This window comes from Euprymna scolopes, chromosome 27 (genome assembly GCF_053919585.1).
Source record: "Euprymna scolopes isolate OS-2025 chromosome 27, ASM5391958v1, whole genome shotgun sequence".
NCBI lineage: Eukaryota > Metazoa > Mollusca > Cephalopoda > Sepiida > Sepiolidae > Euprymna > Euprymna scolopes.
This window is the reverse complement of record NC_136508.1, coordinates 77,942,975-77,967,012: the sequence shown is the minus strand read 5'-3', so window position 1 is coordinate 77,967,012 and position 24,038 is coordinate 77,942,975. Positions and strand designations below refer to the sequence as shown.

At 32.9% G+C, this 24,038-nt stretch overlaps 1 protein-coding gene across 4 annotated transcripts in view; it reads right to left on the bottom strand.

Moving 5' to 3' along the window:
* LOC145248926 (dual specificity tyrosine-phosphorylation-regulated kinase 1A-like) overlaps positions 1–24,038 on the bottom strand; it is a 443,307-nt gene that overhangs the window by 418,173 nt on the left and 1,096 nt on the right. For 3 of the 4 annotated variants that reach the window (XM_080110715.1, XM_080110717.1, XM_080110719.1), the window contains exon 1: positions 24,016–24,038. This exon is cut by the window's right edge. The gene's annotated coding sequence lies outside the window, so the exon portion shown is untranslated. Of the gene's footprint in view, positions 1–11,085; positions 11,107–24,015 lie in introns of those variants that run through there. The other variant, XM_080110716.1, reaches the window with a different exon arrangement.

The window sequence follows — 24,038 nt, the reverse complement described above, 5'->3', positions numbered from 1 at the left end:
TTTTTTTTTGACAAAATAACTATCACAAGGGCTTAATTTTATTCCCTATATATATATATATATATATATATATATATATATATATATATATATATATATAGGCTGCTGCAATGAAGGTGGGCTCTCTCTACCGTGCTAGAAAATTACTTACGCCTGAAAGTATCCTGTACCTCTATAAGGCCACCATTCGCCCATGTATGGAGTATTGCTGTCACGTTTGGGCATCTGCTGCTTGTCTCTCACTCCTGGACAGGGTTCAAAAGAGAGTCGCCAACCTGATAGGTCCTGAACTGTCATCTAAGCTTCAGCCTTTGTCCCATCGATGAAATGTTGCATCCCTTTGCCTGTTCTACAAATACTTTAATGGTGGCTACTCTGATGAGCTGCAAGCACTTGTACCTCCTCAACGTGACTACCCTCGACAAACCCAACAAGCAACTAAGTCCCATCCCTTTACAGTAGAGATCCCTAGATGTAAGAAAGCCTTTTACTCATAGTTTCTTCCCCAGAACTGCAAGTCTTTGGAACTCCCTTCCGGGATACTGCTTTCCCAACTGTACTGATATGCAGAAGTTCAGGTGTAGTGTGAACAAACATCTTTCTACTCATCTCCCTTCATAACGCCCCCGCAAATTGTTCCCGATAGTAGCCCCCTACTTCAAAGTGGGACTTGCCTTGTTTGGGGTGAAGATTGAATATATACATATATATATATATATATATATGTGTGTGTGTGTGTATATAGTGAATGATTGATAAAAGTCTATATTCCAAAGTTCATGATGTTGACCATCTGACAATTTATTCCTTTAATTCAGTTAACATTTACAATTCTTGACAGTAAAATCAATCAATTATTATATCAATTAGTGAATCTATTATGCTCATAACTCATCAGAAGAAATAGCAACAATCAATCCATCAAAAGGAAATAAAGTGCGATTTGACATGATTAAAATCCTAAAATTGGAAGAATACCTTAAATATCATCAGTCAACAGAATTAAAGGAATAAATTATAAGATGGTCAACATCATGAACTTTGGAATATAGACTTTTGTCAATCATTCACTATATTGCTCTGTAATTACATTGAGTTTCTTAAATAAGGGTTGGTATATAAGAAAATAAAGTAGATTTCCACAGAAATACATACATACATATATTATATATATATATATATATATATATATATATATTGAATATACAATATATATATAAATATTAATATAATATATATCTAAGGTCTTATGTTTCAATTCAGAAAGTGTTTTGCATAAACGTCTCTATTATCTGAGAAAAAAAAGAAATAGAAAGTTTCAGAAAAATCCAGAAGGTACAAGAGAAATATTAAGGTTCTAGAATGTTCTAGAAAAGAGGTTTTTGCACTTGCTAGGCAGTTTTTCTTTTTGTTGTCACCCCCTTCACTGTCAACAAGGTGGTCTCACCCGCGAAGCCATTGATCCATTTTCTCCTTGAGACTGGAAGAAGCAGTGCGGCGACCAGCTTAAAATGTAGCTCAGAACAGTTCAGCAAGATTCTGGCTCCGACAATCTATGATGTTCGGTGTGATTGACTGTCGATAGTGTCAACTGCTGGGCTTGGTCAGCTTTTATGCAAGATGCGGTGAATTCATTGGAAGGAGTCAGCTTTCCCAATCTGGGGGTGAATGCTGCCTCAAGACAAGGACATGAGTTTAACTTCAACTTCGGTAATCCAGCCAAAAGACACTATATAAGAACCTCCTAGTAATTTTTTTTTTTTAAACTATTCTCGAATTTGACAAGATACTCCTGAAAAAGGTCGGAGGTTACACTAACTTAAACATTGAGAACAGTAGTCCAAATAATCCAAATTATCAATCGTCACCTCAAAAAATTCAGAAAGAGAAGAGTCGATCAATGCCTCCGTTCAGTATCAAGAGACAATGGATACCCTCTGTAAGGGTAGCTGTGCATGTAATTGTGAGGCAAGGGTTGCACAATCTCCAACCACACCTTTCCTGAATCAGTACTGCTTGAGTCCAGTGGCAAGGAGATCTTCAAGACTAGAAACAATGCTGAGATGAGCAGAGAATACATACAGGACCTGTAATTCCAAAATGGTCATCCATTTTAGTACTGACCAGGATCAGCGTTGATTAACTTCAGTGATCTAATGGGAACCGGTGTGTCAATGTGATTATGCTCTGTGTGTGTGTGTGTATATATATATATATATATATAATTATTTTTTTACTATAATAATTAAATACCTACAGACACTAGTGTTTCATCCTTTCGGGATTCTTCAGTGCAGGGTGTCACGATTACTACCAGTCGAACGATTCGAACCCCGCGACACGAGACATCTCTGGCTCGATTAGCGGAGGCCGTATCCATTCGGCTACCATTAACCGTGTGAAATAGCGTTGAATTTTAAACATTTTAATTTAAATGTTCATTACGTCAGACAGACAGTGATCAAATCGTTATACGATGATCTACGCATAAGAGCTAAATTGACCGACTTTTAATTCAACTGAAAGTGCTCAACGATAAGAAACGAATTTCTTAAAGGGGCTGTCATACGTCTTAGGTGTCCACGTGTTGTGCGTATATATATATATATATATATATATATATATATATACACACACACACGATAGAGCAGAAGAATAACTCTGTGAATATGCAAAGTACAGGTTAAATGCTATCAAGATCAAATTTTTTAAAACTTCATAAGTTAAATATTACAATATATATGTTGCAATATGTTACAATATATATGTACAATATATGTTACAATATGTTACAATATATGTTACAATGTTATAATATATGTTACAATATATGTTACAATATATTACATACGGCACAATCGCATTAACACACCGTTTCTCATCAGATCACCAAAGTTAAGCAACGTTGAGCCTGGCTAGTACCAGATGGGCGACCATTTGGGAATTCTAGGCATTGTATGTGCTCTCCGCTTATCTCGGCATTTGTTTCCAGTCGTCCTGTACTTCACTTGCCATTGGTATTTAACAATGTCACCTCAGGAGAGGTGTGGTTGGAGATTGCACACCTCCTGCCACAAAAATTTCATGTGCAGGCACCCCTACAGTGGGTATCCATAGTCTGTCAAAGACTGAAAGAGCCTTTTAATGTTACATTATATATGTTACAATATATATGTACAATATATGTTACAATATGTTATACTATATGTTACAATACATATGTTGCAATATACATGTACAATATATATGTTACAATATATGTTATAATATATGTTACAATATATATTATATGTTACAATATATATTATAATATATGTTACAATATATGTTATAATATGTTACAATATATGTTATAATATGTTACAATATATGTTATAATATGTTATAATATATTACAATATATGTTATAATATGTTACAATATATGTTATAATATGTTACAATATATGTTATAATATATGTTACAATATATGTTACAATATATGTGCAATGTTACAATATATATGTGCAACAATAGAAATTCATTAGCATTATTTCGAAGTAGAAAAACCGTACGTCTTAGGTGTCCACGTGTTGACATGAGCAGAAGTGCATACACGTGCACATTAAGACGTGGATATGCATGCATATTTTGTTTCAGCAGTTTTGAGATGAGGACTGATAATTTGTATTATTTCAACTGCTGTTCTCATCTTGGATGTTATTCTTACCACGTTTTGGCCGATGCAACCTCCAACCTTCTTCTATATATGTCATATAGACCTTAGAAATAATTATGTCCAACTCTGCAAGGAACTGTGACCCAATTGATAAAAAGCTTCAATTTCGAATCCATAATATGCATGGACGGACACACATTCTAGGTTAATTTTATCTATGGTCGGTGAGAACAGCCTAGCGATTGGTAGTGGTGGGTGGAGTTTGATTATTTAAGGAGGCAGCTCAACAGTAACTTGTTTACATTGAACTTGAAGATGACCATGTTGTAGTCAGTTGGTACAAAGTTCTACAGGCAGGCAGTCCTAGGAAAGAAACTTTGTTCATGGAATTTGTGCTTAGATTTAGGCATAGGCAGAGTATGAGTGAAATTGTTGACAGTGGTTGTAGCTAGACAAGTGCTTGCTGCAAAAGTCTTGAGGATGGGGGGAAGCATAGATTGAAGTTCAGTGGAGTATTTTAAAATAATGATAGAGTAGAGATAGACTCTTGACGTTGCTTTTGTGGGAAAGGGGTTGCAGGTAGGAGAAAAAAAAAACATCACCTACTAGATTTCAAAGCCGGTTTTGAACCCTGTCAAGGCAAGATAGGTGGCCCCGAGCAGCTCCTGCCTAGATATGGCAACAGTACATTTAAGGACGTATTTGGTTCTTGTACAGGTAGAGGATTATGTCTGGAGTGAGATACCTTCTAGAGCGGTAGAATGATGCAACCATTTTTCCAGCAACTTTGGCAACAGATTTGATGCAAGTCTCCCATATCTATTTCTACTCATCTGCTTGTCTAAATAGTAATTAGTTCAAGTACGATATTTTCGCAAATTGGAAGATTAATTCAATATATCAATTTATTCTTGCAAAATTATTCCCCACCGTAGAGATATGAAATCAATGCAAAACAAATCGGACTCCAAAGTTTTCTTTTTAATTTGACTCCTGTAAAAATTGGTAATTCTCAACTAGGTTTGATACTTTTATATTCTGCAGCCGCTAGAGAGAAAAATCCATCCTTATTTTTTCCTTCCCCAATTTTCTTATCTTATATTTGCTGAGGATGAGGCATCCTACTGGATGCCAGACATTCATATATTGTCTCATACATTCCAACTGAGGGATCTTTTTAAGATTCTAACTGTCCCTTTAAGTGCAATTGTTTGTATTGCTCGTGCACTTGGTTCAACAGGTATATTTTCCAAGTAGTTTTTGAAATTATTTTTTTATTAGTCCAGTTATTGGTAGCGGCCATTAAATGGGACAGGTTCTTAATATTTGCCCAATACATTTTTGGCAAAGGAGGATCACACGGTGGTACGAGAAAAAGAAATTGGGTTTGTAGAGTAGCTGTTGTAAACAGAAAAGACTCCGATTGTCAAAAAGAGAAGGATCTGTATGGAGGAAAGATAAGAGCTGAACCGGAAGGGGAAGGTTGACATCTTCTATGAGGGAGTGGGGAAGAGATTGGGAGCCGACGAAATTGAAGATTCCAATTTCTTTTCATGTCATACATAAGACCTTTGGTATTTCATTATTATCTCCCACTCAGCTCTGTTTGAAGCAAGGATTGCACAATCTGTAACTGCACGTCTGCTTTTGCTTTGCGTAAAATCCCCAAAGAGGAAAGAATCAAAACATAATTGGCAATAACACCGAAGTAAACAAAGATCCCGAGAACGAAACCGGTCAACAAACGATTGCTGTAAAAACGTAAAATTTCAAAATCAGCAAGCTAACGATATGAAATGTATCGAGAGTTTTACAAAATATACGTTCGATATTAAAACCATAGTTGGATGCTACAAATTTAAGAATAAAATAAGAAAATTTGAAAACCTGAAAATATTGAGAAATGATAAAATCATTTTTTTTTTCATTTTTTTTTTTTTTTTGGTGTTGTTATTAAATTCCGATTTTTCGCCAATAACATGGCTTTATCAAGGAGATGTCAGTCAGATTGAGTTTTTTTTTTTTTTTTTTTTTTTTTTTTCTTCATAATGATGTACCTATTTACTATGCCTCCCCACGGGACAGAGTTAGACACCAGGGTCGTTTTTTAACGTGGAGAAAAGGTACAAAAATAAAAATTGTCTCAGTCGTGAAGGATTTCTCCTCTAACGAAAGAGAACAAGAAAATGAAGTGCAGCATCTGAAGAACAGATACTACACTTTGATCTTGTCCCGAAGAGAAAATATGTCCTGTTTCGGTGACTGTTCAAATCCGTGTGTTGTCGCTCGGTTTAAGCGCGAAATTTAAGCAATGTAAAGTCATCATACACTTAAAAAAAAATGTTTCTAATGAATTTAAATAAGAAAATTTGAAAACCTGAAAATGTTGAGAAATGAGAAAATCATTTTTCTTTTATTTAATTCTTAATATTTTTTTTGGGGGGGGGGAGGGGGTGTTGTTTTCCGAATTTAAATTAAATTTAAGAATATTAATATTTTACTGCTGAAATTTTGTTTTCTTTCGAATTTTGAGTTTTAACATCGTTTAACTCGTTCATTCTTTTCTCCCATATTTCTGTCTGGTTTAAAGATCTGTAATTTGAATATGTACGGATATGCTTATATCTATAAAAGTGAAAATGTCTGTCCGTGTGTGTGCGTGCGTGTGTACATTCCCCTTCCAAATAACTGTCAATTTTCGGTCTAGAGACTCGAGATTCGACATAAGGAGTATTGAGATTTGGTAAAATCTTTTTAATCGGTTTTGGTTGTCAAGGGGGTCAAAGTTCAACGATTTGACCTTTGAAAACTCTACCAAACTCCCCCGCCAATTTTGGATCGAAACACTTGAAATTTTAAATGTAGGTTACTTGGACATGTTTGGTCTAAACATTTGAAATCTTACATAAAGTGTATTCACACGTAGGGCAAGTTATGAACAGTACATAGGGCCCGAGCAAAGCCGGGCTGAACTGCTAGTATATAAGTAGTCGCTCATTTGACTTCATATACAAGGTTCCAAAAAAATTCAGTATATGCACTACAGAAAAACTCAGAATTAACTGTCTGAATAGGAAATCTGAATTATTCACGCCATGACTACAACAAAGGAAATATTTACTTGTTTATGCACACAAAACATCCAGTTTGAATCATCTTAGCTTTCAGATTTACATATACATGTAATTTCAAGGAAAATGAACTGTCCACTTTCCTCACAAGGAGTCTAGTATGTGTGTGTGATTAGGCATACATGTATGTGGTCAGTCTGACCATGCCGAATCGCAGAAATTTCCAGGTTGGTATCTGCGAATGTGTTTAATTCACTGGAGGAGATGCACCCCAAATAAACTTGCCTGGCAAGTAGGCGACAAGGCAGTACTTCACGTAATGGTGTACTGGCAACCTGCTGCAAGATGCCTTCCTGAACCTGCAGGTCAAGCACATGTTTGCCACAGCAAATGGTGTCACCGGAAGTCTGTGCAACACAAGGTTGCGCCTCATGGATCACTTAAAACACTTAGAAGCTGGGGCTGGATTAATTCTAATGAGCAACAATGTATACTCGTATCAGAGTTCTGCCAACGAGGACGATGTGGTTAATAGAATGTGTACAAGAAAAGGTAGAGTATGTGGAGACAGGGAAGTAGAAAAGTAACTATATGAATATGTAAATAGAAGCTCACTCCTATTGATTAAATAAAAGGTTCTGCTAAAAATTCTATAGATTACGCAAGTTTAAGAGAAACCTGAAAAAAAACTGTTACAGTGGCTAAAACATTGTGAGAAGAACATTCAAGATAAGAATAATTCAAATTATCCACTTCTATCTAAAAGATTCCTAAACAAAAATAGGATCATATCTACATATTAATACGATAGCGTGTTACTTATTTTCTGTGTCACACTTACATCCGGGTGGTTTAATTGTTATGTATTTCCATTCCTTGTCATAAATAATTTTACCAAGAATTCTTTATAAGTTTTGGTTTCAGTTTCGATTATAGCTGATGGCACTTTAAGTCATCTATTTTTTTATATATAATTTTATCAAGAATTCCTCATAAGTTTTGATTTCAGTATCGATTACAACTGATGGTACTCCAGTAATATATATATATATTTTTTTTTTACAGATAATTTTATTAAAAATTCTTCATAAGTTTTGGTTTCAATTATGGCTGAACCAACTAAAGTTATATACATTTGTAGTCATCAGCATACAGTCCTGTTTCGTTGTATCACAACTCATCAGTGCTGCTAGACTAGCACCTCTCCCAAGCCAAGGATTGAACCTAGAACCGTCGTGTTGACAATCGGCAGTTCTCTCACTCGACCACAGAAGTGATGCCAGCAAATAATCTGTCCGAATGTCTATTTAAACAAACATCCGTCCACTACTCTTACAGTGCTCAAAACCTATACATATATTATTTTTTTTTCATAAGTTTTTATTTCAGTTTTGATTCAAGCTAGTGCACCCAAGTCATATGGATATTTTTTTTTTTTTTTTCAAATCGCAACTTTATAATTTATAAAAATTTATAGAACATTAACTCTATAATAATAATATACAAAATCTGCAAGACGTATAATATCATATTTAAGCGTACTTCACAACCGGGCTTTGCCGGACGTTCGTGCTAGCTTAGATAAATACTTCTGCAGTTTTAACAAAAAAGCTACAATAATATCAGAGCGCCTCCATTTACACTAAACATCTACAGAATGGCAACATCAATATATAACATATGAATGAGTCCTCTGTGGAATTTCCACAGGTCCCACTAATTAGAGATTATTGAAAGACCCAGAAAACACCAGGGAAACGAATTCAAACGGGATTCGTTCCCTTGAATGTTTTCTGCCGAAATAAAGGTGGGAAAATTTCCCTTGAATTAGAGATGAATATAACACGTCCTTACATGGCGAAGTCAAATTGGAAACTGAAACTGTGCAACTTTTCGCATGTCACGCATACGCATACATATCAGGTACATATCAAGAAAGTTCTTACGGTTTTTAACCTTTAAATTCAGATGAACATATCTCGGTTCAAACAAAAATTTATTGATCGAAATAAACACCATCAGAATCAACACATTTTTGCCAATGTAAAACAAGTGTCACATAAAAATCTTGCATTCTGGTGGCGATGAAGTCGTTAAAGGCGCTTTTTATATTGCTTAGGTTTTTGAAACATTTCTCATGCAGAAAGTTGTCGAGATGCTTGAAAAAGTAGTCGGTAGGTGAGAGGTATTTCGACAAAGAGTGGAATAGTCAACAAATAACAGGTTACCACACAAAAAAAAAATTACTTTTCTAGCTACCTGGCTATTTTTTTTTTTAAAGCGGGTTTTACTTACATTTTTATTAATGCCTTCTGGGTCCTATAAACCTACTAGATTCAAAATGGCACTGAATGTTACTTGAAGTGACACCTCAATGTCATAAAAGAACTAAAAAAATGGCAAAGTAAACAAAAATACAGATAATAAAAATATACAGATCGGTTGAAAATTAAACTTTGGACCAATTGGTGACCATTTGTCTTTAATATCTTTTTTTTTCCCGTTGTAAATTTTGGTGCAGCTTTTCTATAGTGTGTTGTCTGACCCAATAGTGTATTTTCGAACAAAGGCATTTCAGGAGAAAACATTATTACATACTTATGTGTCATGCTCAAATTAGTATAAATTCCAAAAATTACAAAAAATGGTCCAGTAGAAGATGTGCTAGAGTCAATTTTCAGAAATTAAACCATCACTACTTCCGGTTTAGCGATGGATGCAACGGCAAAGACATCAAGTTTTTCTTTTCATGTTCTTTTCCTCCTTCGCGGTACAGGTTCGAGCCTGCCTGCCTAAAAATTCACTACTACCACTTTTTTTTTTTTTTTTTTTTTTTTTGCTCAACACACACACCTCCAAACACCCAGGCAACGTCGGGCAGCCAGGCTAGTATGTAATGAAAACAACATAAAACTATTTTAGTGCTCATAAAGAATTTTTCTTGCGTTCTTCTCCGACCACAACCGTTAAGCATTACTGAAGACAATTCCATCCAGTCATTTATACGGGCAGCATATTCTCATTCAAATACAATCAAACGAAATCGATAACTTTCGATTATTGATCCTTTCATCCATTCCTTCGGATTTTTCCGGCTTTTAAAATCAGGATTAACGCAGGATCCGAAATTCTTTACAATAACTATTGAAAGGTACACCCCCTCTCCCAAAAAATTAATCATAACATTTATTTAAAACTCGAGATAAGTTTGACAGAATTATTTTTAAATAGAGGCGATGGGGGGGGGGGAATGGTGAGATAAGGCTCCTGAGGTAGACCTGCACAAGAGCCAAAAAGGTCCTAAGATGAAATATTGTTGGGGAGGAGCTCCAGAGAGTACAATTTCCTGTCTTGATCGGGAAGAAAACTGTCTTTGAAATCTAGTGGACAAAAGACACCTCTCTACTTCCTATTTCTCACAGGAGAGACTTTGGTAGTCTATCTCTGCATTATCGTAGGTGCTCGACCGAGCTTCAATCTATAGTCACGCAGACCCATAAACCCATAAAACTTCTGTAACAAATACTCCTCTAGCTACAAAAACCATCAACAATTTCCCTACTCTTTATCTGTGTCTAAATCTAAACGAAAATTTCATGAACAGAGTTCTTTTCTAGAACTGTTCGTATGTGGAACACAATCCTGTGGGACTGCTTCCCAGCTTACTATGGTTTTCAAATCTAATGTAAATGCATTTTTCGTATTATTTGGAGTCTTTGGACTACTGTTCTCGTCTTGAGTGTGATTTTCAAAATGTTTCGGTCAATGTAACCGCCGACCTTTTTCGGGTCTATCTTGTCGAACTTGGGAATGTTTCTGTCGAATTACTTAGGCCCTCTATCCAGTCATGGCTGGTTACTCCCGTGAAATAAATAAATGTCCCAGAGTTCAACTCCCTATGAGAACAGTAGTCCGATGAATCCAAATAATACGAATAACCAATCCTCATCTCAAAATTTCAGAAACGTCAAATCCATTCGTGTAGAACCGTCTTCTTATAACCCTACACAAATGTCACCATTACTGATCGTCACGGTGTTGTTTTACTGTCTATCACTCATAACCTTATGCTAAAGTAGCCTTTGGGCCTTGATAAGCGGTGACCCCCAAGTAAAAAGAAAGAAAAAGAAATTACAAACTGCTCGGGAATTCCCAGGAGTCGCCAACCCCACTAGCTTTTAAATAAAAATAAAATAAAATAAAAAGACGACCATGATGCTCGCTTCTTACGTGAAGTACCAGAGATTGAAGTTGTCTGATTTTTATTTATAACAAATATCAGACAAAAATAACCGTTGTTTCTGTTCCAAATAAGTTATAAAATATGAGAGAGAGAGAGAGAGAGAGACTATTTACCTTGTGAGCTACGCAACTGGTTTATATCTATCCACAAAAGACGACGTGTGGAGTAATTGGATCGTTATGTAAGACAACGAAGATGGTAAGAATTGGAATCGTCACTGGCGTGGTAGACAATATTATTGACTTGGGTGTGTGGTTTTACGGTACTTTTAGAAAGAGGGGATACAGAGAGAGAGAGAGAGAGTAAGAAGGGTACAGACAGAGAGAGAGAAAGAGATACAGAGAAGGAGTATACAGAGAGAAAGTGAGAGAAGGGCAGAGAGAGAGGTGTCAGTGGCGTGAAGAGAGACAGGTGTCCGTATCCACTTAACACGTGTCAATACTTCCTTCTTAAACTTTCTCTTTTTAAAAGTTTAACCCAAAAAGTTCTTTCTTTTTAGTCATTCATGAATGACAAGAATTGTTAATAAAGAACATTAACAAAAAAAAAACAAAAAAAAAAACGTGCGAGTGAATTTCAAATCTGACCTAAAATAATTAAAATTACTATACATGAAAAGAAACGTGCGAAAATTTCGTGGATTACACGTGAACACCTCCCTCTTCATGTACACCTAAAAATAACGAACTCGCGCAAAATATGTAAGTTTCATAAACATCCAATAATGTTCCTAAAATAAAAACGAATATCAAATTATGTGACAATTTTTACAACTTACTACCTTGCTCTACCTACGTATTGAGCACTGTTGAAGTAAATACTTAAAATTTACGCATAAATTTATACTTTCGTATATTACTTTATGTGATTAAATGAAGTAGTCATATATATATATATATATATATATATATATATATATATATATATATATTTATATATATATATATATATATACTACAATAATTATTAGATACCTACAGACACTAATGTTTCATCCTTTCCGGAATCTTCAGTGCAGGGTGTCATGATTAACATCAGTAGATATAAGAAAAAAAATTAAGACCGCAAAAATATATTTTATATTAATTTATTGTTCGACAGTAAGATATATTGAAATTTCCTATAAGATATATTGAAATTAGGAAATTTCACTATTTGAGTATCCTGTCGAACAACAAATTAATGTAAAATGTATTTTTACAGTCTTTAATTTTTTCTTCTTCTAAAACAAACCCTATTTCTTATCTTGATTTATTTGGTTGGGATTACTATTTATATTTAAATTTACTCTAAGTTTACAGAACCTATTGGCTTCTAACCTTAGTATTTACTGAGTGTTATATATGGTTACTAGGAGACCCCCCCCCCAAAAAAAAAATCTCCCTAAATAAAAGCGTAATTTTTGTTTACATGTTTTACAAAAGATCAGAAAAACATCGGCACCGTCATTCTGGGGAGTTAGAGGCTGAAGAGAGTCCGACATGGGCCCCTTTATTTGGATTTTAAACCGACGGTACCGATGTTGTTTTTCATCTTTTGTTGCACGCATATGAATACCCCTCTACATGTCTACCGGTTCAGACCAGATAGAAGGAGTAGAGATTAATATACACTAAAAAAAAAAAAAAAAAAAAAAAAAAAAAAGCACTGAAGTATTTTAGCTGCAAGTCAAATTTTCGTCGAGCCGATCAGTATTTCTTATGTCTGTGTGTTCGTGCAGGCCATGTGCATAGCAAACGAAGAATTCACATTACATATAACAAGATGTAGAGAGAAAACTATTTCGGTTTGTACAGATGTCATTATATGTGTACAACACGCCACACACATATTAAGCCTTGTTGCCCGTATATACTTGCCTCTATCAACTCCGATGAGGACAAAGATAAACAAAAGTATTTTTTTTTAATGCGAAGGAAATATAGCTCCTTCACGAAAAAGGGAGCAGTAGTGCGCAGTGGCCAGTGCGTAAGAAGAAAACACCTTATGAATAAGGGAGCCTCTAGAAAGAGACAATAACTAGTCTCCTCTAAAATGAGGAGATGGTAATGTCACCAAAGAGCGAACACTTTGAATTATGGGCATGGTTGCAGTATAGACAAAAGAGCATAACTTCATTTTTTCTTCATTTGAGGATTGGTTTCTTCTGTAGAAAGCAACCATTTATTAAATCGCCTGACGAGTGTCGATGATTTTAACCGACCATTTGTCCGAAAGATTAGCATGTCCAGTTTCGCGACCATGTAACTTTGTTTATATTAGTAAAGATTCCTGCTCTTCTTTTATTGAGCACTCTGAATAACCTCATTAAATTTATTAGTTATGACTAGGACTTGGACAACAGCATATTCTTTTCATTGTTTTGGCTCTCCTCGGGTGTGTATCTGTTTATATCTTATACGCTTTTATATAACGTGACGTGTTTCTCGGTTGATTTATTGTGTCTAACTGTGTTGAATATATACTCGAGAGTCAAAACAATGATAAGAATATGCTGTTGTCATAGCCTTAGTTATCACTCTTGAACACCTTTATATATATATACACACACACACATATATATATACACACACATATATATATACACACACACACACACATATATATACACACACACATATATATATACACACACACACACATATATACACACACACACATATATATACACACACACATATATACACACACACATATATACACACACACACACACATATATACACACACTATATATATATATATATATATATATATATATATACAATATTAAATAATTTTATTGAATCAATAACTATATACTATATTCATTGACGGAATAAAATTATTTAAATTGCCACAACTAAGTTCAATAAAAATGGATATGCATTTTTAGTGTATATATAACTTTATTAAACATTCCAAAGTCACAGAAATATTCACTTATTCATATTGTTTTATTGCAGCGTCTTGCACGTGTTTCATTGAATGGCATGAATATACTAAACAAATACTGTGTATTTTTTTTTCTGATGAACTAATGTAAAGTCTCTGATAATTGGTTTGGTATATTCATGCCATTCAATGAAACACGTGTAAGATGCAACAATAAAACAATATGAATGTGAGGGTTTGTATTACTGTACACACAGATTCGAAAAAGTTGTCAAAAAACAAATATATAACAAATAAATGTTATCAAAGGCAAGATAAGTTACTTTTCTACCTAACTGGATATGTTTTCAGTGTTTTTATTTAATGTAACATGTTTATTCAGCTCGAAAAACATACTGTGTTTACCGATGTATTGGAAAATTCAAAACGGCGCTCGACTCTCTCTTTAACACGGTAAGTTTGGGAAAAGGTGTTATAAATATAAAACTAGACAAAATACTGTTATAAACTCGCTCAATATATATTACCGTGACATAGGCTGACATATATTCGGTGGTTTTTTAATAGTATTATGTCTAGTTTATTATTTATAACACCTTTTCCCGAACTTATCGTGTTAAAGAGAGAGTCAGGCGCCATTTTGAATTTTCCAATACATCGGTAAACCATGTATGTTTTTGGAGCTAAATAAACATGTTACATTGAATAAAAAGACGAAAAATATATCCAGTTTGGTAGAAAAGTAACTTATCTTGCTTTTGATAACATTTATTTGTTATATATTTGTTTTTTGACACTTTTTCGAATCTATGTGTACAGTAATACAAACCCGAATGTGAATTAAGTAAATACTGTGAATTTGGGATGTTTAATAAAGTTGTATAGCAAGCAACTGTTACCAACGGCAAGTTAAGTCACGGTGACAATTACTGAGCGGGTTTTTTATCAGTATTTTGTTTAATTTTCGATTTTTGAACGATTCTCGAGACTCGACAAATAATCGTCTCATGTCGTCCATATTCTCTCGCGTTTCAAACTAAATAAATACTTTAAAATAAGTTACAACACAAAAACTTATCCGTGTAGTTAAAAAAGAGTAACTTATCTTGCCTTTGGTAACGTTTATTTATTATATATATGTTTTTGTTTTTTATCTTTTCGTTTCGTTGTTTATACTGCGAAATGCCTTGAATAATTTGCTAAAAATATGTAAGTATAATTTAACAAATTAGGCTCAACAGTCAACACTCTCAAAAGTGTAAGGGTTGGGGTTGCTGGCCATCCTTTATCCATCCTATTCATTAAATAGACTTATTTCGACCCATTCTTTCAGGCAATTCATTCTTTTACCATTTTATGCATAATTGTTTTCACTTCAATCACCACAATACCACAGTTACTCCATGAGTTGAGTTACCTTACTTAAAATGCCTTAAGTCGTTGGAATGTAGTTTTTTGTTTATAAATACATATAGCGATTTTCCAGAATAGCTAACCAAGCAAAAAAGAAATGAAAAATACAAACAAAACAAAAAAAATGTTACCAAGGATAAACTAAATTACTCTTCTACCTACCTGGATAAGTTTTTTTTTGTGTTTAAACTTATGTTAAATTGTTCCTTTTTTATTTATTAAAAAAAAAATAGTGTAAAGTCTATCGAGTTAAAACAAAAAACAAAGTAAAATGGCAGTCTCATTCGAGCCATAATCGAGTCTCGATAATCGTTGAAAAAGCGAAAATTAAACAATTTCGGTAGAACATTACTTTTGCACGAATGATGAAATTCGTTGGATGTGTTTTAGTATTTTGTTTAATTTTCGATTTAAAATAACACACACACACACACACACAAAAAAAAACTTAATCGGGTAGATAAGCTTACCTTTACATTTATTTGTTGTGCATTTATTTTTACACCATTTTTATTTTGTTGGATATTCTGAAAATCACCGCTTTTTATGAACACAATTTTATTGGAATAAAATGGAGTACTTACGTAGAATACGAACCGTGCTGAAATAATACTATTATTTAGAAACCCATTTTTAACATGGGGAGTTTTTTTTTTTTTTTTTTAACTATTCTGTACTTTAACCTAATTTAATAAATAAAAGATACTGTAAAAATTGAGGCTAACGGTCTGTATTCTGCACAAGTGTCCATAAAATGGAAAGTAAGACAACAAAAAATATAAAAAGGAAAGAAAGGATAGAAGGAAGACAAAAAAAAAATACAGGTTAGTAAGATTTTCCCAACCCTTTCTAAAGAAATATAGGTTCTCCATTATTTCCGGTTTGTTTATAACCAAAAACAAATGGTGCGATCTCTAAATGGGAGTGGGTGGGACTTCAGTGGTAAGAAATTAAATGAAATAGGGTGAAATTTGTGAGTGGGTGGTGTCTTTGCAAGATGAGAAACAATTGGTGAAGACTTTGATCCCAACCGAAAGGTTGGATAAAAATGTATTTTATATTGTGGGTGTCGCTATTTTTTTTTACAAGGTAAATTTTTATTGTGGGTAAAAAAAATCCCACTTTCCAAATAAGGTATAGATGTGTATGTCCTTCTCAGGATCTTTTATTAAAATTAATTTTTGTATAACATATGTCGTTCTAACGCCATAAATTAAAACATTACAGTCGAAGGAGAATTGAATTACCCCCCTCCTAAAATCGTTTCAAATTTGCTTCCAAAGTACAGTCAACCCATAAAACAATACTAATAAAACCAGGTCTCTTATCTAGAACGGTGTCTGTCTGTTTATCTTTGATCCAGTAGGATAAACGTATCATAACATTCGACTTTTATTATGAACTTTAATTCAAGTCAGGAATTAATTTATGGTTATCATAACGATTACTGTTTCCATTTTACTTCCTCACAATGTTAAGAATTTTTTCTCTGATAACGTTATCATTTAGAAAAGCCCTTCTTAATAGGAAGAGAGAAGAGGGGCTTTCTTTATTTATTTCTGTATTTTCGCCTAACAATTTGATAAACAAAAGATACCATTAAAAAAAAAACAATTAAAAACGAAGGAACAACCGGAAGTAAAGTGGAAACAGTGATCGTAAAGATAAACTAATTTCTTCATCAAATTTAAATGTTTTAAAACAACTTTTGAATTTCCCACGGCTACGAAGAAGGAAAAATATGTTTTTACATATAATAATGTCCGACAACGATGTTATTGTCAACCATGTCATGGGAAATTCGAATGTAAATTGAAAGCCTTTAAAATGCCAATTCGACTAGCTATATTTCGGGACCTAAATTAAATATAAAATAAGTAATTGTGCAGTTTACAGACGACCGTACTTTTTTTGGGTGCTAATGCAGAGAGTGATCCGCGCCGCGCTATTTTTTAAATCGTATTTCCAGGTTTAATTAAAGTTTTATGGTATGTTTTTATTCAATTGTAAGGTTAAAGTACAGAATAGGTTAAAAACATCCTCCCCTCCCCATGTTAAGAATGGCTTTTTAAATAATAACCTTATTTCAGCACGGATCACTCTCTGCATGAGTACCCCTTTTTTTAATAGAGCTTTCAAGTAAAATTCAAATTTTAAGGTATCTTTTGTTTGAATTGTATGGTGAAAGTATAGAATAGTTTAAAGGCCCCCCTTTCTTCATGTTACGAATGGGTTTCTAAATAATAACGTTATTATTTCAGCACGATCCGTAAACTGCACAAGTGCCGAAATATTTATCGGTGAAGTGATTTATTTACTAATGTACGTATTTTATTATTTTGCTTCTCCACAGGGGGGGGGGGATTAGACGAAGTTATGTTGTTTTTTTTTCAATATGATGAAAATCTAGCTCCTCAAAATGGGGATCTCTTAATTTAAACAAAAATTAAAAAGGAAACATTCCTCAATTTAGAAGTATTTCTCCTTCACTGAAATAAAGTGTAGTATTATAACATATACACTTAGAATTATTTATTTGCAAAGAAAAATATAAAATGCATCGTTTGATACTACACTCTGATCCTTTACAAATTATATATATATATATATATATATATATATATATATATATATATATATAATACGTAATATTACGTAGATAGAAGTAACTGGCTAATTTCTTTATTTTCAACAAACTAAAGATAAAATATTTAGTTTTGAAAGACTTGATTATCTTGAACTTTTAAGCTTTAAGATGGCTGCCATTGTAAAATACTTATCTTAACCAAATAAGTTATGAAATTATCAATTAAACAAAATTGTTATATAATTAAAACTAATATGGTTAAGATAATGTCATTTTAATAAAACCTATTTTAAAGCTAAAAACTTCAAAATAACCAAAAATTAAAATAAACTACAGTTTTTAATTTGTGTATATTTGATTTTGAGAAATAATATAGTTTCGGCAATCGATCAATAAGATATAATTGATCCTAAGATCTTTAGGTGATAACAGTTACTTAAGAAAAAACAAGTGCAATTAAGTCATTAATCAATTTTAGGGTTTGTTTTACGATACACATAGCTGTCAAAAAACAACTATATAACAAATAAATATTATCAAAGGCAAAAGGAGTTATTTTTCTACTTAACTGGATAAGTTTTTTAATGTTTTTATTTAATGTAAAATGTTTATTCGGTTAGAAAAACGAGTAATGTTGAAGGTTGCCGAGAGACAAGAAAAGATGGCTGCGACGTCTTTGAAGACTTGATTATCACTTCAAAATAAGAAATAAAATAAAATGGTGTAGAAACCCACCCAATAAAACAGTTGTTGGGCATTTTTACTTAGAAGGAAAAGAGGGACAAGAATTATTAACTGTGTGAGCCTAGACATTAATGATAGGCAGTTTAAAGGCTTCAAAATCACTTCCGAATTTCCAACAGTCAAAGAGAAAATATTGTTTGATCTAAAATTAAGATTTTTCAAAAAGACGATATAAAATTGTGCGGCATTTTTAACAAAATCCTCCAAAACGGTAAAAAAAAATATACGAGAAATATGTTACCAAAGGCAAGATGTTACTCTTCTACCTACCTGGATAAGTTTTCTGCTTAAACTTATTTTAAAAGCGTTATTTTGTTACTTGAAAACAAAGCTAATGCCATATCTGTTGAGTTAGAAAAAAATGGTCTCCTTTCAGCAATGTTAAAACCTCGATAATCGCTCAAAAATCGAAAAATAAACAAAATATTAATAGAAACATATGCAAGTGATATTATATCATTAATCGTGCGAAAATGCAATGTTCAGCCAGTTATTTTTCAATTTATGATCGATTACCGCGGTTAGAGATATGTGCAAGAAGGAGACCACCAATACGTTTAGATTGAACACTTTTTATTTAAGAAAAAAAAAAAAAAAAAAGAGAGAAAGAAAAGAAAAAAAAAACGCTTTAAAATTAGTTAAAACATTAAAAACTCATCCAGGTACGGTAGAAGAGCAATTTATATTGCCTTTAGTAAATGTATTTTGTTGTATATTTCTTCACACACACGCGCATATTGTATACTGTAAAAGAAAATAGAAAAATTGTATATCGGCGATAAAAAGATTATGACATGCTGAACGTTTTGGAGTATTAAATGAAATCTAAAGAAAAAACACTTTCAATAAATATGCTAGTATTCTCGAGTTATTTCATGCATAATGTCATATTAGTAATAAGCCTATGTACAAAAAATGTTTTCTTTCTTTTATTAATACGTAATATTAACATTATTTGACCACCGAAATATTCAACAGGTCTTAAAAAAAATAAATAAAAATACGGTGCTAATGCAGAGAGTGATCCGTGCTATTTTTTAAATCGTACTTCCACGTTTAATTAAAGTTTTATGATGTTTTTTTATTCAATTGTAAGATTAAAGTACAAATTATGTACAAAACACCTTCCCCTCCCCATGTTAAGAATGGCTTTTAAAATAATAACGTTATTATTTCAGCACGGATCACTCTCTGCAGGCAAAGATACCACCTATATCGTATTTTCCAAAAATCTTTATCCGACTCTACCGGGAAAAAGATGACCGTAAATGAAGTTACTTCGTAGATCTCCGATATTCGAAAGTGAGTACTTTTGCAGTTTATGTACCGTGCTGAAATTACATTATTTAGAAAGCCGTTCTTAACATGGGGAAGTGGAATTCGTTACCTATTTTGTACGCTTGTAAAAATTGAAATCATCTTGAAAATCTTATCTAAAAATGGTCCTGTCCCTTAATTACAAAAGTACCCAAGTGGCCGGAAATTTCTGCCTAGAATTAAAAGGCTAAAATAGTATATTATTGTTCAATTGTGATTCTCTCTAAAAAAAAAAAAAAAAAAAAAAAAAAAATCTTGTGGTCACTATCCTTGAAACTTGCCATATGTCATCTATTGTAAACAAACAAACAAAAAAAAACGGATGTATTCGATTTGGTGAATAATAATCTGTCTGTGACCTTACGACCCCCCCCCCAATGATTTTGAAGACTCACTTTTTTTTGTAACTGCCAATTCGAAAGTCAGTTGTGAGTCCCTATTTACAATGTCTCCCCACGAGACAGAGTTAGCCACCAAGATCGTTTTTTAATGTGGGGAAAAGGAACAAAAATAAAAATTGTCTCAGTCATGAAGGATTTCTCCTCCACTGACAGAGAACAAGAAATTGAAGTGCAGCATCTGAAGAACAGATACTACACTTTGATCTTGACCAGAGTGAAACAAAGGTAACGGGTCATTATTGTATCAAATTTCCTTGACTAGGAACAAAGTATAATAAAGTGTAAATCCGGGTATAAGAGACTCCGTCTCAGGTCCCCACAGTTCTCTTATATCCGGGTTACACTTTACATTAACACAGGCTCTAATTTGAGACCAGAGAAAATATCTTTATATCAGTTTTTCTTATATTTGGGTCTCTTATATCCGGGTTACACTGTATTTATTTTGATTGTTACGCTTGTCTTCGGTCAGTGAAGGCGACTACCTTCTAGACTGTGATAATTTTTATTTCAATCCAGACGGCCCTTTTTAGGGAGAGGAGGCAGCTTGATTTTCCCCACATTAAAACCTGACCTTGTGTCTAACTTTTCCCTCGTGGGGAGGCAAGTAAATAAGAACTAGTCATGGTTTATTTACTTCCCCCGCCCACGAGGGCAAAGCTAGGCACAAGGGGAATCCGGCTACACACAAAAAAAAAAAAATAATAAAGAAATAAAGATTACTGAACCGGGAACAAAAAAATAAGCTGTATAGTTCAGTCGGTCCACTCCAGTGGAGTGGACCGACCACTGGTCGTCCACCTCTCATTAATCACAGACAGAGCACCTAAGACTATAAACCCACTCGCTCATATGGTGAGGTGATAATGCCTGGGAGGATGACATCGAACAGTTATCGTAGACAAAAATGACCAGATAAAAATATTTGGGATAAAAATATAGTTCCTTCTCGCGAGGGCAAGGTTAGATACAAGGTCGGTTTTGGATGTAGGGGAAAATCCAGCTCACAAAAGTGGGCACTCTGGATTGAACAAAAAATAAAAATTACCTTAGTCACTGACTGAAGGCAGAAAGTGTAATTAACAGAAAAAAATATTTTGGTGGTGTTAACGTAGTAATTGTACTAAGTACTTTATAGTAATAAGGGAAACGTTCATTTTTAATTAAATTAGAAATACGTTATGCTTTCTTCCTTAAAAGAAACGATCAATCACACACACATTACGATTTTAATAAAATATATACTACTGAGGTATATATTTCATAAATACTATTTCGAATTGTAACAAATATTAAGCTCAATGAAAGTGAATTTTTACTTTCATCGCATATATGTTATTCCTATTTACCTGCCTCCCCACGAGGACAGAGTTAGACACAAGGTCAGTTTTTAATGTGAGGAAAATCCAGCTACTCAAAAAGAGGCACTCTGGATAGGAACAAAAATTAAAATTGTCTCAGTCAAGAAGAATTTCCCCTCCACTGACCGAGAAAAAAAAAAAAAGATAAAGTGGAGTATCAGAACAGATACTACACTTTGTTCCTGGCCAAAAGGCATATCTTATTCCTATTTACTTTCCTCGCATGAGGGCAAAGTTAGACACAAGGTCGGTTTTTAATGTGGAGAAAGTCCAGCTCTGGATAGGAACGAAAATAAAAATTGTCTCAGTCATGAAGGATTTCTCCTCCACTGACAGAAGACAGAAAAGGTGTGTGTAGCATCAGAACGGATACTACACTGTGATCTTGGCCCGAAGGTCAAAAGGCATATGTTATTATTCCATGAAAAGACGTAATCCACTCATTAGTTTATTTTTAATGAATAAAAACTTATGAGTGGGAATACATCAGATTTTGAAATGATAGCCAACGATTATATATATATATATATATATATATATATATATATAAGAAAAATGTAAGGGGTTATAGATGTAGCTTGATCGGTAAATATTGCTAGTTTAGTATGTATTATTTTTAATTAAATTTTGCAGTAGGTTTTGCTTTCTTTTTTGAAAGAAACGATCAAAATTATATAAATATATACTCATATTAAGATGTAAAGCTGTAAAAATAAAGGTTGATCGGCAAAGATTGCTAATGTCGTTAAGTATGTATTATTATTTTGAAATATATAAATAAAAACAAAAAGCAAGTGTCGTTGTCGTCACCTTGGCTTTCGGACGCGCGACGGTCAAGTTGAGATTTGTGCGCGCGAATCAAGAAAATAGAAATAATGGCGCGCATTTAAATTCCTCAACACTCACATATCTTTTAAGAAAGAAAAAAGCTGTTCTTTGATCTACCGACATTAGACATTTTGATATACACGCAGTAAAGGCATCAATAGAGACTAAAAAGTAATAAGAATACCGATGATAATGTTGATATTAATTAAAATGACAGATTTCGTTTGTAGATGTTGATTTGAGGGGGGGGGGACACTTTGTTTTTGTCGATCGCTGAAGTAAAGAAATAAAAATACGAGACGTTTTAATTATCAATATTAATATTCTGAAAAAAAAAAAATAAATCAAATGATTCTCAGACAGCTAAAGTTTAATAATAATTTTAGATATTCGAAATATTTGATAACGTTAAATAATGAATGTTTTGTTTGAACCAATAGGGGGAAAAAAAACGGTTTCTGTTTTGTTTACCATTTTAAGAGGACGAAATTTTTTTTCTGGCGAAAAAAAAAATTTTTTTTTTAATTCTTCGTGATGAATAAAACCTCTATTTAACAGTACAAAACTATTTACCAATTAATTTTTCCTACATATTTTCTTACGTATTTGTTTGAAATACGTCGTAATAGAGTGGACTTTAATATCTGTAGAATATATTACTTAAACATTTCTTTTTTTGTTCATAAAAAAAAAAAAACATTTTTACAATTACTTGTGCAATTAAAAACTGACAACTGGTTATTTAGTCGTTTCGTTTTAAAATCCTTTTTGAACCGATTTCATTTTGACGTTATGATTGTATTAATCTATTGAATAAATGAATGTTTAATTTATTTAAAATCATAAATAAAAAAAAAAGTAAAGAAACAAACAAATAGAACCCAAAGTTATATTTATAACGTTATCACCAAAAATCTACATTGATTTATGATAAAAGGTATAATATATACACACACATATTGTGGGAGTTGAGAACTCACACATATATATATATATATATATATATATATATATATATATATATATATATATATGTGTGTGTGTGTGTGTGTGTGTGTGTGTGTGTGTGTGTGTAAAAAGGGGAAAGCACAATTTAACGATAGTTTTTTCTTCAACGAATGTCTTAAAAATTAAGTACGGACTGTGTTGAAATAAAAACGTTATTATTTAGAAACTCATTCTTAACATGGAAAAGAGTGCGATTTGTAAGTATTCTGTACTTTCACCTAACAATTTAATGAACAAAAGATGTCGTAAAAAAATGATTTTAACTTGAAAATCCTATCTAAAACGTACATATTTAGCATAAGTACTAAAAATTAAGACTAAAAACTTACCTGACCGCAAATATAAAATAATATTTATTAATAATAACACATGATCAATATACCTGTTTTTTTGTTTTTTTTTTCAAAAGCAAGATTATATAATTTAAATGCAAACAAGAAAAGAAACAAAAAATACACAAAATCGTCAAACCATTGTTTTTTTTTTTTGTTATTGTTTTTAATTTACTTACCTTTTCTATGATTTAATCCAAAT